Source organism: Lissotriton vulgaris, chromosome 3_1, assembly GCF_964263255.1.
Source record: "Lissotriton vulgaris chromosome 3_1, aLisVul1.2, whole genome shotgun sequence".
NCBI classification, from domain to species: domain Eukaryota; kingdom Metazoa; phylum Chordata; class Amphibia; order Caudata; family Salamandridae; genus Lissotriton; species Lissotriton vulgaris.
Window position 1 is genome coordinate 2,103,971,752 of NC_141689.1, and position 16,686 is coordinate 2,103,988,437.

At 44.9% G+C, this 16,686-nt stretch overlaps 1 protein-coding gene and 1 long non-coding RNA gene across 2 annotated transcripts in view; one reads left to right on the forward strand and one right to left on the reverse strand.

Moving 5' to 3' along the window:
• The window catches only part of OCIAD1 (OCIA domain containing 1), a 231,046-nt gene that overhangs the window by 171,828 nt on the left and 42,532 nt on the right, over positions 1 to 16,686 (reverse strand). The window lies entirely within an intron of this gene.
• On the forward strand, positions 9,539 to 16,174 carry LOC147728876 (uncharacterized). The gene is made up of 3 exons (XR_015309583.1): positions 9,539 to 9,823; positions 15,582 to 15,638; positions 16,115 to 16,174. It is a non-coding gene; the product is annotated as an uncharacterized LOC147728876 (long non-coding RNA).

Consider the following 16,686-nt stretch of genomic DNA (forward strand, 5'->3'; position numbering starts at 1 on the left):
CGTCTGTGAATACGCGCATTCACGCACACATGCACGCAAGCTTTAGGCCACATGCACGCAAGCTTTAGGCCAGGGTAGCACTTCCAAAAGCCCCTTATTAAATGTCTTGTGTGAAGTTGTGTGTGTGTGTGTGGTTGTGTGTGTGGTTTTGTGTGTGTGTGTGTGTGTGTGTGTGGTTGGGTGCGCAACATCCTGTGATTCTGGGCAAATCACTTAACTTCCCCGCGCTGCAGTGCTATACACTGCAATGACAGCACTTTGTCTGGCAGCTACAGAGATTCGGCATAGGCTTGTCACTTTTGCTCTTCCTGGTCCATACTTCTGCCAACATCCTGGCACTCTAAAGTTCACAGAAATTGACTTTTACACTCTGTTGTCCCCCAAAGAAACTGAACGCGAGGACATGCAGAAGGCAGAGATGTGGATTAATTAAGGGCAAGCTTTTAAACACAAGGACAGAAGAGGGAATTAATGAAAGCTCTTTCCCAACACAAGCAGCGGAGGAATGTGGAGACCACGTCCTTTTCACCAGACCAGGTATTCATCCGAGCGTCACCACAATGAGGCCTGTTGACCTTTTATCAAAAGTGAATTAAGGGCGCTTTACTTCTTAAGACCTCCCTCTCAAAACCCTAAACAAATACATGCTGCTCCCACTTATCCAAGATGCCAATTGAAGGCAGAGTTGAGAGGGTCCTCAAGTCGAGGGCGGGTTAAATTGAAGTCTGGTCTTGTGTAAGTAGACATCAGCGTAACCCAGCAGGCCGTGAGATGCCCAGCAATATATAGACTAGGCAGGGCAGAGTCTCCATTTGCTCATGTCAGCCTTTGCTTGTGCCCAAGAAGTATGTGTTCCTACGCCTGTACCAGGAAAATAAATTGATACGTGGCTTATTGGATATCAAAGACAACCTACCTTCATATGCGTCACAAAAAGAAAGAGGGGACTTGCTGAGCTGAAAAGGAGATCTTTATAAAAGAGGAACACAATATACAAATATTCAACTCTTCAGTAAAGATTCTTGGGGCAGGGCAGGGCTTTAAGTCGGATGAAACAACAATGGCCGCGCGGCTCACTGAGAACATCAAATCGGCCGAAAGGGGAGAAAAGAGGGGTGAGTGCACGCCGAGGTGACAAGAAGGATTGGGCAAGAAGGGAGGGGGAAATGCCAGCAGCAGAGGAGCCTGATTAAAGCTGATGAAAAGGGAGGGGGAAAAGAGAGGAGGGTGTGCAATGCGAGCAGCATCTGTGCACGTGCACGCCATCGTGCACTCAAGCTTCAGGCCTGCAAAATTGAAATAGCAGCAGGGAAGGGGGCGGAGAGGAGGCTCTGAGGGAGAGCGACGTAAAGCCATATGGCTGCCTTGCACGCGTGCACGCCTCATGCACTGTAACTCTATGCCATCTATGCCAGCGGTTGCATTCTGAAAACCCCCTTACTAAATGTCTTGCTAGCAGCGCACGTGCGCTGGCTCAGCGAGACCTAAAAATGGGCTTTTTCTACATATCAACTGCCCTGAGGGTGTATGTAAAGTACAACATAGCTATATCACAGTAGTGCTTCTTGCAGAAATATATTTATGTCATATGTGGGTGGTAAAGTGCACAGAGTCCTAAAGCCATCAAAAATACGGTGGAAAATAAGCCCAAAAAATAAAAACAAATCAGAGGGAGATGAAACACAAATTTGCTACCATATGGTATGTATATACAATTCTACTGAGATTCAAAATGAATGCACATTTATCCAATATCATGGTTTTGTGTGTAGCATTCCATTCATTACTTATTTTAAATAGTTTGCACCTCTCAGAACCAGGCACCCTTCTTCCACACCGTATACATTTTGCGCTTAAACCAAAATTCCACAGCCCTACTGCTTCCATCCTGGGAGGATGATAACGTATCACCTACTTAAGAGTACCCCATGTTTACAAAATGTCACGAATAAAGGAGCAGCCTGTAGGTAGTCTTGGGCAACCACAAGTTGTGCAGCAGACATGCCCTACCCCTACTGTGCCTTCTACCAAGTAGGCATGCAGTGGGATAGAAAATGGCCTATTCCAGTTCAACCACCAATGGAGAAACTTCCATAAGAAAAATGGTCTATCATTAGAAAAAGCAATTTTTGATTCTCTGCAGCTGATCCGTACAGGAGTACCAGTGATGACGTCTTGAGAAAATTTCATCATGCCTCGACTCAAACAGCTTCAGAAAATGGCAAGAACTGGACAAAATTATAGTTCCTTGGTTCAAGAGAGTGACACTTAACTAAACAAAAAAGTAATGGGTGGGTTGCTTGGATTAGTTTCACTGGTAATTACTTGGGCCACATCGGAGTTCATAGTTTTTTCAGACCACAATGCCCCCACAGAGTAGATCCAGCAATATTTAATTCATCCTTTACCATGAACCAATAGGAACAGTCTAGCCCAAACGGCCTAGCCAGGCCCTCTTTGAACAGCCACACAAGAAACCCACAACAGGTTTCGACCTAGATGAGTCTCATCAGCCAGGTGCAGCTTGGTTTCAAGAGTTGGTTCAAGAGCAGCATGCATATGCAGAAGAGGTCAGAGGCATTACTGCCTCAAATGATGTTGTCTGACGCTAGTCTGACTAGTCAAGAATCATCGGTTATAGAGAATGCTAATATGCCTGAACTCCCTATTGAAATCTTGACTGAAAATTCCTTTAATAGGTTATAAGCTCATCAGGTCCCTACTGGTTGAGACTGTGGAAAAGATCTCTTAGGCCTTGTATTTGAAAGGGAATCCAAATGATGATGAAAACTATTTACAAAGTGCAGAGATTACACCAAAACAGGGTGTCCTTAAGGTGTGGCTAGTCACCTTGCTTTGAGACAGAAGATATTTCGGCCACCCACTGCTCCAACTATGGTTGGTTTCAGAGAAATAATGTGTCCTAAAGACCATTGACAGATTTCCTGCCCAGATGTACTACCCAGCCAGGCATATTACTATCATGAGAAGAGAGCAGACATAGCTGGAGGTCATATCAGGAATTTCTATATGACCACTGTAGACTGGTGAAAACTGGACAAATTGAAAAGGTATACTAGATCAGGTTTGCTCAAAGTTCTAGATTTAAGGTTCATTCCTACTCTATTTCCCCAAACACGGAACATGGAACTACCCTGTGGAAAGACATTCAGACACTGATCTTAAAAATGAATAAGGCAATAGTACCAGTATTCCATGCAGAGCATGGAAAGGGTGTTTACTCCTTCTTGCTAAAGAGTGAAAAATCTTCAAGATACACCAGGCTGGTGCTTAACCTGCAAGGATATCAGCCAATATAAAATTACTGTGCACCTACAAAAGGACAGGTTTCAGGGCATATTCTAGTTGATTCAGCAGGGAAACATGCAGTCAGGTTTGCGATTGTGCCCAAAACTACATTGCTAAAGCTCAGTGCCAAACTACATTATTATCCTGCACAGCCCTAGTCTGTGCTAGGAGCATCCCCATCAGCTAGGTACAAGGGTGCCAGGATTGTACTCCATATTATCAACAAAAATCCACTGTCTATAATGCAAGCGTGAACTCAAACCTACACTGTGTACGGAACAGCACTTAAAGTCAGAACAACAGTTTTGAAAAAGCAGGTTCAGTTTTTCAATAAGAGGGCTGGCCTGACCTGACGGGGGTGGGGGTGCACTGTGTGACTGCACACACCTGATGGTGGTTAGATGTGGGTGAACCCCTGGGAACCCAATACCTCCCACAAGCACAACATGGGGTGCGGAGGGGGCAGGGGACAGAGTTCCACTCCAACAAAGTGCATTTCACAACAGCATGTTTGGGACATGTGTCCACGTTGATGATACGCAGCAGGTAAAAGGTGTTCACTCTTTTGCATGGAGCCAGAACTCCATACAAATTCACATGATTATTACATAAAGAAAAACAGATGCGTCTGAGTCCCATTCTGCAATACCAACCATATGGCACATATTTAGTACCTGCATGATACCAACCGTGTGTGCCCTCTATATGTTCACAGTCACTTATCTCAGCTCTGAATTAAGAGTCAAATATCACTGGCTCTAGACACATTACTAAATGTTGGACGTAAAATACTACCAATATCACAGAACATGGAACCTCCAATGTGAAGAAGGTAATCATTAAGATAACATTACTCTTATGGTCTCCATTTTTTCTGGCTCCGAGGAAGTTTACTGCTGCCCCTTTTATTCAGCACTTATGTCTAGGATTTTGCAACATAAAGAACAAATTGGATCCATCTTTGTCAGGCAAATAGTTCTTAGGTATCCAGCAATGGCCTCCTATAACTAGTCAAGAGTTAAGTCTAACTTTGAAGGGTATATATTCAAGGCAGCAATAGGAATTTGTATCTCCTCAAGAGCAGGAAAAAGCTGCTGCACCAGAGTCAAATCGTATTTTGTTCCCGGCGTAGCACAAGTACGGCGCTTCTGGATATTTCTGACCACATCAAGTGGCATTTAGATCAGGGCAAAAATGCAGTACTCATACTTCGTGATCTATCTGCCGCCTTCGATACTGTCCCCCACACCATTCTTTTACATTGTCTTACCAAATTGGGTATGGGTGGCACGGCATGGGACTGGCTTAAATCCGTTTTGGAATTTTGAGGACAGTCCGTCAGGAAAGCGCCTCTCACTTCGGAAGCCAAAACAGTTAATCAAGGTGTCCACCAACGATCTTCAATGAGCCTCACCCTTTTTAAGGTTTTCACATCGCCTGTGGCCTCAGTAGTGAAATTATTGGACTGCAACATTATTTTGTAAGCCGATGACACTAAATTGCTTTTTGCTTCTGAGGGATCCCCAGCTTCGACTTAATCGACCTTTAAGGACATCATGCTTGAAGCCTTTGAATGGATGCAGAGCAGTCAGCTCAAATGCAATACCAACAAAAAGGGAATTCTTCTGTTTGGTTCCCACTTCACAAATTGGTGGAAAGAGACATCTGGACCCTGTCCCCTCTCCTTCTCTGGTGGTACCCTTAGGAAATTCTTCTATCTGGTTGTTTTAATTCTATTTTACCTATGAGTTTTATCTTTTTAAATAGGTGTATAATATGAATGAGGTTTTTTATACTTATTTATGTACTATTGATGATGATTTTTACTGTGTCAATGTTCGTTTTTATATGCACTTCTATGGCCTGGCATTGTCGAAATAAAGTTATCAAATAAGAAGAAATTCTTGTATCTCCTGCATCTGCATAGCAGGAGGACGGTAATCCACGCTCTGATTACATCGCACTTGGATTGCGTTAATGCACTTTACCTTGAAGCATGGAAGCCTTGATTGGTCACCTTCAGGCTGTTCAGAACGCCGCTGTTAGACTCATTATGCACTTGCCCAGTCGTTCTTTGATCTCTCTAGTTCTCAATTCTTTACATTGGCTGCAGATCAGGAAAATTATCTTATTTAAATTCCTTGTCTTGGTACACAGGCTGTGCTTCAAGCCAGGCCAGGCTACCTTGCTAGGAGGTTTGTACCCTATTGCCCCTCTAGAGCGCTGCACTCAGCATCCACCCCACTGTTGGTTGTTCTCCATATTAAGCGCCTGAGGAAGGGAGGAAAAGCGTTCTAGTTCATTTCAGCCAAAGCATAGACAGGCTTACATATGATCTCCTAAAGATTCTATGTCAGGACCGGAGGCTTCAGATTATGCTAGATCTTCCTTCGCTTTATTAACATAAAGACTCCACAGCAGCTTAGGAAAAGATATATAACAGTAACAAAAAATGCTTTAAGGCCTAAAGCATTTGACGGAATGTTCAACAGATCAAAACAACAACTCCCAAGAGTCTCTTTGTATAACGACAGTCCATAGTCCTTCCACTCTGTCCATCACCGCTATAAACCCGGCCTTCTCTTCCTCTTCCGCCTCTTTCTTCGCTGCTCCCGCAGCCAGATAAGTGCTTTCATTGTTTTCCTTTTATTGCGTTACTGATTGTATTATATGTACGATCGTTGGGGGACTCACCCCATGGTTTCTTTTTCCATTGCAGAGTCCCCAGTCGCGGGAACGTTCTATCGTTCCTACGCGATCTTTCTTCCCCCTTTGTGTGCGGTGAGTAAGTTAGCCGCCAGAGGGCGCCCTGACGTCTCGCCGGCCCCTCGGCGCGCCTCCGCAGTTACGGGAGCCGCGCAGGATGCCTATTTAGTCGTCCCCATCCATCCCCCGCATCGTCGTTTTCTTCAGTTTCTATGGAACGACAGGGTGTTCGAGTTCACCGCACTGCCGTTCGGTCTGTCGTCAGCCCCCTGGTGCTTCACGAAAGTTCTCCATCCGGTAGTGGAGTTCCTCAGAAGTCAGGGGGTCCGAATGTTGGTGTACTTAGACGACATCCTCCTCATGGGGCAGTGCCCGGAGGTGTTGGCGGGCCAGCTTCGACAGGCCGTACACCTTCTCCAGAGACTGGGGTTCGTGATCAACGGCTCCAAGTAGGTTTTGGTTCCTACTCAGAAGATCACCTTCTTAGGTTTCGTGGTGGACTCGGTGCAGGCGGTCTTGAGCCTGCCGGGTCGGAAAGTAGCGAAGATTCGACACCTGCTTCGGCAGACGATCGCAAAGGATCGCACTTCCTTGCGCCATATCGCCAAGGTGGTAGGGCTTCTGTCGTCCTCCATCCAGGCGATTTTCCCAGGCCCCCTGCATTACAGGGCGCTCCAGCGTCTGAAGGCGCAACACTTACGTCGTGGGATGAGTTACGATCAGTGGGTTCCCCTCACGGACGAAGTGAAGGAGGAAATGTCCTGGTGGCTGTCTCACATGGAGGCATGGAATGGTCGGGCGATCTTCGGTTCGGCCCCGGACCTAGTCATAGAGTCCGATGCCAGCAGGTCGGGCTGGGGCGCCCGGTGCGGGGATTTCTCCACCGGCGGCGCCTGGTCTTCAGAAGAACAACAATTGCATATCAACTGTTTGGAACTCCTAGCAGGATCCTTCGCAGTCCGTTGTTGGACCAAAGATTCGGTCAAGGCCTGTGTCCTTTTGCGGATGGACAATGTTTCGGCGGTTCGTTATGTGAACCATCTGGGGGGTCCTCGTTCCCGCGCTTTGGCGGATTTGGCGAAGGACTTCTGGGACTATTGCCTGTCGCGTCACATTGCGGTGACAGCGGAGTATCTACCGGATCAGGCCAACCAGGTAGCGGATTGGCATTCCAGACACCTCAGGGACGCCAGTCAGTGGAAACTGGATCCGAAAGTCTTCCGGTGGTTGCAAACCCTCTGGGGTCCTTTCTCGGTGGACCTGTTTGCGTCCCGTCTCGACCACCAGCTGCCGCGTTTTTTCAGCTGGAGGCCGGACCCTCTGGCGGAGGCCACGGACGCCTTTCTGCAGGATTGGAGTCGGGAACAGCCGTTTGCGTTTCCCCCGTTCTCCATGATAATGCGAACAGCGGCCCAAATACGACGCCAGGGAGCGGAGTTGGTGTTGGTTACACCGCTCTGGAGGTCTCAAGTGTGGTTTCCGGTTCTTCTGGAACTTTCTTGGGATTTTCCAATCCTACTCCCCCTGTTTCCAATGCTCCTGACAAATCCGGATCGGGAACCGCATCCTCTCATCACGCAGAGCTCTCTCCGCCTCGTGGCATGGAGGCTCTCAGGAGACGCTGGTCGCTCCCAGGCCTTTCGGGGTCTGTGAACACTTGCTCTCCAAAGCATGGGCTGATAGTACGACGAAGCGCTACAGATCCGCTTGGCTTAAGTGGATGCGTTGGTGTCTACGAAGGGATTTTGATCCCTTGGTCGCAGGCCTCGTTCCCGTGCTGAATTTCCTGGCTCATCTAGCCGACAAGGGCTTGGCCTATAGAACGATCAATGCTATTCGATCGGCGATTTCGGCGGGCCATGATAACATCGATGGCCACCCAGTAGGAGAGCATCCTTTTGTTTGCCGACTTCTGCGAGCTATTCGTCTCGCGTTGCCTCCCGAACCTAGGTACTCCGTCCTTTGGGACGTCAATTTGGTTCTGAACTTGTTCTTGTCCTGGCCGGCCAATTCCTATCTGTCTCTCAAGGAACTGTCGGCGAAGTTGGCCATGTTGTTATGTTTGATTTCTTGTAGACCCGTCTCCGACGTGCGCGCGCTGGATATATCTGCACGCATTTTTTCCCCGGATGGGGTCACTTTTACCGTGGGCCGACGCACAAAAACGTCGTCGCGATCCATTTCCTATCCAGCCTTTCTTGACACTCCTAAGTTGTGTGTTGTGCAATGCCTCAAAGCATATGAAGATCTGACCTTGGATTTGCGCCCCCCGGGCGAACGTCAATTGTCGATTGCCCTGCGGAAGCCACACAAAGCTGTCTCCTCCCCCACTATTGCTAGGTGGGTGCGGTGGGTCATGCAAGAAGCAGGCATCAATACTACTCTCTTTGGAGCGCACTCTGCCAGAGGGGCCATGGCCTCTAAGGCGTTCTCGGTGGGTGCTCGCTTGGAGGACCTAATGCGAGCGGCGGATTGGTCCTCGGATTCCACCTTTAAGAGGTTTTATTTTAAGCCAGTGGTGGATTTGGCCCAGTTGGTGGTAAGTAAGCTTTGAACTAGCATAATCTGAAGCCTCCGGTCCTGACATAGAATCGAAATTTGCCTAGCTTACGTAACGGTAAGTTTCAATTCTATTAAGGACACGGAGGCGAGGATTATCCCACCCAGGTTACACAGTGGTGTCTCTACCCACCCGTATGACAGTAAGTAAAGCGTTTTCCTTTACATTGTCTGTGCTATGCTGAGTCACTAAATGCTCCTCGCCTTGTTGTTGCATTCCTGGGCCACCTCGCTTACGCTGTTTCTTTTTCGACAGGCAACGAGGGTGCTAAGCAGGATCAATGAGGTTCAGGCGTGATCTGCGCGAAGAAAGAGGAGGAAGAGGAAGAGAAGGCCGGGTTTATAGCGGTGATGGACAGAGTGGAAGGACTATGGACTGTCGTTATACAAAGAGACTCTTGGGAGTTGTTGTTTTGATCTGTTGAACATTCCGTCAAATGCTTTAGGCCTTAAAGCATTTTTTGTTACTGTTATATATCTTTTCCTAAGCTGCTGTGGAGTCTTTATGTTAATAAAGCGAAGGAAGATATAGCATAATCCTCGCCTCCGTGTCCTTAATAGAATTGAAACTTACCGTTACGTAAGCTAGGCAAATTTCGATTCCTCTTGAGGAGGTCTTCAGATTTAGTCTGAAAGCTTGTCTCTGATTGGGATTAAAGCTCCAGTCCATTGCTGCATATCATAATGCTCTTAGTGCCATGAGACATTGGGAAGCTGCGCGCTCTATAAACCCTTCATTGGTTCATGCAGGAAGGTCTGGGACTTCAAACTATTTTGAGAGTGGCAAACGTATTATTTTTTCCATAGTAACTGTTTCCGCTTTTATATTATTGTGTGTTCTGTTATGCTTTATTTATATGTCATGTACTGTAATATCCCATCTGGTGGGTGTAACTTCCTGGATTTCAATTAATGACATTTGCATGAGAGTTTCCAAAACACAGGCCCTGGAATAATTACAGAAAACATTTGTTTAAATCCACAACCATGAAGGGTAGTGTGTGCACAATATTGACCTTGAAAGTAGGAAAACAAAAAAGTTTGCCTAGTGACATTATGGTGAATTTGCATGAATGATGTAGTCAAATTACTACAGGATGAGTCTGAATGATACCAATGGAAAGAGAAAATCAGCATTTCAGGAAACAAAGGAAGGCAAACTGAATAGATTTTTGTGACAAAGCTCAATGTTGTCATTGCAGATAAAGGTATCTCACCCAAGATCTAGACAGCAATACAAAACTCAAAGGTGAGAAAAAAAATACAGCAATGTTAAGTACAGTTTATTTATTTTAAAACAGCTTTGTGGTCATCTCCATTAAAAAATTAGATTTATCGGTTTAATTTCTAGTGAAAAAACATTTGCATATTTTGTCAAAATCTCTTAATTTCCTCTTCGTACAAAGGGCAATTTTACAGAGATCCATGCTGGGTACACCTCTGTGTCCCATGAGTGCTTGTTTTCTGAATTATAAGGCCAGGGACAAAATCCTCTGTTTTACTCGAGAACATGCTTAAGTACCTAGGAGTCACGGTGAATCATGGTCTTCCCATACTAAACAAACCTAGTGCACCAAATAATTGTTTTCGAGGAGGCCAAATGGAAACTTAGAGCTATGAACATCTGCTACATGCTCCTCTACCCAGCAAAGCTAACAATCATATTTCAGTCTCAGAATTTTTTCTGCTGCAGAGCAAGAACAGGAGGAGGAGTTGCTGAATGAACCCCGAGTTCTGAAGAGTCAGCTCAATTAGAAACGGCAGAGGTGGTGTGGGAATGGGTGGAAGAAAGACACAATATCAAGCCACAGACATTTGTGCCCCAATGTTGATTCTGTAACCGCCACAGAAACTCTTGGGCAGAGAGAGATCCACAGCCTCTGTCAGTAGGACCAGCAAAGCTCCTGGTATTCACTCAGCTTAATTTAGATCTATCTGAAAGGGATGTCGCAGGATGTTGGACCTGGTGAGCCTGAACGGGAAGACATTTATTTCCCTGGCCTTTGACAGAACTAGCGAGTGACTGAGATCCGGTCTGTTCCATGAGCAGCGCCACCAATCCTCTTTGTTGGGGCAAAATATGAGGCAAAATATGGGGCAAAATATGGCGCATCCATGCAATCTCAACACAAATGAAGAAGTATTAGTTGTATGAAACCAGGTGGAGGGGGTAAGCGGGCAAAGTAGTAGGGCACACAGTATTAGCTTTTGCATAGGCGACCTTTGAGGAGTGGGACATTATTTTAATTCTGTTTTAGGTGGGGGCAGTTGAGATATGCAAAATATAGACCAGGTAGATTGTCCGCCCTTGTGGCAGTGGTCTATGATCTATCCCGCAATAAGATATTTCATGTTTTGAAAGTGTGGGTGGGGAGATGGGTTTGTTGACCGTTGGAATATTTTAGCTAGATTACCCTGGACACTCATGACACATTTTGGCACACAACACAGGGGCTCCTAACTGCCACATATCCTTACCTTTTCCCTTGTAGCTGAGCTTGGCTCAACAGCTCAGAAAGGTCGCTCGCACGCTCACACATGGAATATAAATATCTGCTTGTCAAAATAAACAAGCATTGGCATAGCCAATAGGTCTCGCCTTTGGGACCTTATAACTGTTTTGCCAGAGCTATTGGCTTTGTTATTGTGTTTAAGCTATTTTGAAGAGCACTTGTTACTGTCTGTTTAGTAGTAAAATATTGCAATAGTTGGTGGTTAGAGGGCCTCCTAGAGCTTTGGGCCCCAGTGTCACTACACCTGCTGCACCATCTAAATAAAGCCTCTTTCAACTGCAAGGTAACTGCAATTTTACTGCCCGTTTAGTAGTAAAATATAGCAATATTAGGTGTTTAGAGGACTTCTGACAACTTTTTGGCCCGGTGCCATTGCACCTACTGCACTATTCAAATATATATAAAAACAAGCGGGATTATTACCCTGTTTAACAGTACACAATTTATTAACCTGAGAAAGATGAAAGGTGGGGATGACTCATACGATTTTGAACTTGCTTTCTTAATGAGGAAGAGGGAGAAAGAGGATGGGACATGCTTCAATAGAGAATTCTAGAATTTGCAAGAATTAGAGGCAAAAGACACCAAAAATAACATTCTGAAGTACGAACTTCATCGCTCAGGATCCCTTTCAGGGCCTGTGAATACAGGATTGCTGAAAACATAGTTTAATCAAGTAGACCTGCATTACTACACTCATGTGGAGAATCGCATTACGCACACAATGATTTAGCAGTCACTGTAGGCGTACCTGAGGAATCGTATACTTGGCGCTGAGTGATTGCAGTCCGCAACACACGGTGCTTAGCAGAACGCAGAACTCGTCTGATTTTAGCAGCGAGTGGTCAATTGGAAAAGATTTGTTATTCTTCTGCAAAACAAGAAGGGGCTGCTGCGGAGCCGACACACGCACAGCAGGCAAAGATGTCCAGATGATATTACATTGATGGGTATAGACAGGACTTTGGACTGCGCTGGCTTGTATTGTATTTTGTCCTTTGTCATCCAAATTCACTCTTTTGAGCATAATAAAAGTCGCAGCCGAATGATGTGGTACTGCACCAGTGTAACCTACCTCCTTTACAACTCAGCTTTAAAGAAAAGCATCCCCGAAGCTTGGTTTGCACAACACGCAAAGACAAATAACATACCACAACGAAGCTCGACTGAAAGAAACTAGCACGGCACGAAAGTGATAGCGACCCTGAGACAGGCAAATTTAAACAAGCGCGCCCGCGCTTATTAGAAACAGATGGCCACTGCGCGCCGCTGCTCGCTTCCGCAAGGTGGATGCCATGGAAGTCAACATTTTGAGAAAAAGGTGGACATGCACCAGCTCTAAGCCAATTGCGTGCTTTCTTTTCTGAAAGACAAACGCAAAGGCCAATACAATTTCTGCAAAAAAAAGCCACATGCACAAGTTTCAGAAAAGTGTAGCCCGATTCCAAGAGATTACACCATAACATGGAACTTGACGTACACAAGTTTGTCGAAAGGGAATACTTTTTTCTAGTGGAAGTTACAATCTGGATTAGTTCAAGGCAGGCCGGGGCTAGTTGAATGCCTGGCGGTTGAATGAGACTGAATATAGAAAACACCTAATGGATGCACTACATGCTTACTTTGAGACTAAAATGGGCTCCATGGATTCCCAAGGAGTACTTTACGAGTCCGTCAAGGATACAATTAGAGGAGATATTATTAGCGATTAGGCCCAGAGATTATTTAGGAAGCAACAATGGTCATGTATCTTGAGGCTTGACGTCTTCGACCCGAATCTCATTACAAAGAATTCCCATCGCGGCCACACTTAGGAATACCCTTCATACCAAGACTGTACTTCAGCAGCCACTGACGGATGAAGCTAGGGCAGCATGGCTCACCGCTCCGATATATTGCTCAATGAAACATTGACTGTTGTTTCCCACTACATTAAATGTAGCTTTTTGCAAGCTCCTATCAATTTTAAGGGGATCGGGGGGACGGGCAGGCTAGCAGGGCTTTTTTATTGATCCAGGAAAATCTAAACTTCAGCAGCAAGGAATAACTGTGACCTGACCACAGATCTTGGATGGGGGACTGAGTAGAACTGGCTATGTTATTCAAGCAAATAATATATAACTTGGCCAGCTCTATGTCTAGGATAAATAATGGGCAAATCAAAGTCAGTAGGTGCAATGTGAACACTGGCTCAAGACTTAAAATATGTCTAGCAACCTTATTAAACAAATTCTTAGCCAAAACGTGCTTTTATAACAAAAGTAGTATTTATATACAAACACAAAGTGAAATACAACACACACAAACATACACATACATTCAAATGCCGGCACTCTAGCATTGACCGGGCAAGGTCCTGAGTCCTACTTGCCTGTCTACTGGCCGTGGTTATTCCACATTTACTACATACAACATTCAGGCCCCAGGAACAAGTATGTGTTTTAGTTGCCAAAGTGTTCCAGGGCCGTTATGAGGCAGAGCAAGTTCCCCCTAGTGCGCTGCAAATGGCAATCAGTCTTACCCACTCCCACTAGAATTGTGATACGTTAGACCCCAGAGAGTGTTTATAGCCCAGCTTCGCAGTGAATTGGAGCAGATACTGCAGCAGTAGTTTTGTCGCTGCAGGCAAGGCAGCTAGACATCTGCAATGCTCCTCCAGTGTAAGTTCCTCTGATCCCACTGGCAGGTCTTGGGCAGTCACTTGGATTTCGATGCTTGATGACAAGGAGTTTTCTCTCCTTAACAAATCCCTACCAAGGACCCCTGTCATCTATACACTACAAAAGATACATAAAAACTCAACAATAAAACCCCTAGTAACCCAACTGTATTGGGGTGTGGTTATGTGCTAGAACCATTATGCAGATATACGGACTGCTCCATTAAGGATGTTTTGAGAGGCTCTTGTAAACTTGGGTATTTGTAAATTTTAAGGACAGAAGGAGATATGGGGAATGAGTAGTGACTCCCTGGTTCTCTTGAGTGACAAAACAATTTTTTTGTTGTTACAGGTCCAGAACGAATGAGTGAAACAGCCCACAAGTTATTTCATTTAACAAATTTCCACAGCCAGTATGGTCAAAATGTGATATGCATGTTTCCCTATCCAGAAAAGTACCACAGGCCCCTTGTGCTCCGCTTTTACAAAGTTGACAATTAAAGTCCCCTCCCCAGACTGTATGAACTTCCTTTTTTTTCCAGCACATCATATGTTTGAGGTCTCTAGACAATTCTTTCATCACAACCTCCAAGGCCTCAGCCGGAATGTTATTATAGAAATTTACAATAAAAAAACACTTCTTGTTAATATGTATCTGTACCATTTGATAGTATTTGTTAGTGATAGGGGCTTCAATTTTGTCGCATTTCCAGAGGTTTGATACATAGGTACAGAGACCTCCTTTGGCTCTACCAGAGACTGAGTCTATAGCCGGGGAAAAAAAGGTTTTATATCCACTAAGGTGGTAAGCCTCCTTTACACATGTTTCCTGCAGGTTAACTATGTCAAACTCACTTGCCAATTTCAGCCAAGTTACATCTGTCTGCTTGGATTTTATACCTACAATGTTCAAAAACAATATTGACCAACTTCCATTATTTGACACATTATTCTTTCGGGACATGGGTTGCAATAGTCATTTCTTCATTTAATCCACTCTGATTTGTCGTGCCAACCCCTGATGTAACCGACCTATCTGGGTTAAGAGCCCCATCCAGTGCTGCTAATATAATAGATGGTCAGGGTTCTGATTCGCCGTTTATCTCAACCACTGATTCGCTATGTATAGAGGGAAAAACTGGAGCAGTCAAACTAGAGTTTTCCAGACACCGTCAATCTACTCCTTCAAGACCCTCCTGACTGCGTAGAATGGCATAGCGGTTAAAGGTGGAGATATTGAAGCAGTTATGTGTGTCCCTACAAATCCCTCGCTGCATACCCACAGAAAATATATTGGGTTGGACTGAGGGAGGCGGGGGATAAAAGTACCTCAAATCTACAGTTTGTATTCCACACCCAATGCTTTGCTCTCTCCATCCACAGATATATTTGACCACCCGTCTGTCCCTGAAGTTAACTAGAACACAGACCCCTTGATTGTCTTTTACTTTATGTCCGACCCAGCTTATTCTGCGGACATGCAGAATTTCACCGTGTAAAAAGATTGGAATAGTTCTATACCTATTTAGCCAATGAGTGACTTTATTCTTTAATTCAGGATAGCTTTCTAGTTTACCCTCTTCCAGCTCAGGGACCCCCATCAAAACGACAGTATGTGGGAATGATTCAGGTGGTAAATCAATACGTGGATGTTTTTTCATTTGTTTAACTTTATCAAACGGACCCTTACCTACGCCCTCCTCCAAGCCCGAATTTTGTATGTTCCCTGATTTCCCATTAATCCCTGATCCCTTTGTCAGCACTCCTTTCCCTGTACCTTGGCTCTCCACCCCTGGTTCTCTTGAGTGACAAAACAAATGTTTTTGTTGTTACAGGTCCAGATCGAATGAGTGAAACAGCACACAAGTTTGGCATTAAGAAATATCCACAATGTGAGTTTAATGGACATGTACTCGCAAGATGGGGTACACCAAAAGTAGTGATACACGTTGAATGCATGGATTGAGGTTTGACCGCACAGGCACATAACTCTTTGGCATAGCTACAAGTGTCGTGGGTTATGCAGAGATGCACATACATTTGAATTAGGAGCTTTAGGTAGCGCACAACAATTGAAATTGTCAGAGACTTTCACATCGCATGGGTGAATCACATTATCACAATATCTTAGAACTGGCCCTGGTTTTGAATAATAGGAAAAGAGGGCCTGATTAGCTACTGAGGCGATTCGATTGTTGTTTCACTGCATGAGGTATTGAGGTTGTTGTACTCAGCCAGTGACTTACACATGGTACTAAATTGGATCTGGTACACAAGAAAAGCGATGTTGTATGTATACGTACTAGCAAGACTTACGGTACAAATCGTGGAAAATCGGGTAATCAATGTTCTGCCCATTTGTTTACAGCTATCGGAGTCCTTAGGTGAGAACTACTGACAGCGTACAGAAGCTCACACCAAGTGTGGTGAGTATAGGTATCTATTGGAGAGATGAAGTTGTACAATGGACAACGGTGGTACATGGACTGAATAGGTTTTGATGCAAGTACAGATAACATTGGCCCTGATGAGACTGAACAGTAGATACAGGTCGAAATGTCGACACCTCTCCCTTGGTGGTGCTAGGAATTAAAATATAGAGGAGACTATGGCATACAAACAGATACTGACCCCCTCTCCTATTATAGAGTAATAATTTACAAATACATATGAATGACTAAATAATAGTTCATACTCTGGAGTGTCATGAGGGGTCTGTTATGAATGGTTACCATGTGAAAATACTTGTATTATAATAAGAAGACCAGGTAGAAGCACTGCAAATGTTCTCATTCAGAACATAACCCAACATATCTGAAGTGGCCTGTGCCTCTCCTTTGCCAGTCAAAACAAAAACTGAGGAATATATACTATTCCTCCTTGTAAAGGATCAACATTCTTTTGATGGGGCCATTCAGCAATAACACAATGTAGGAAAGT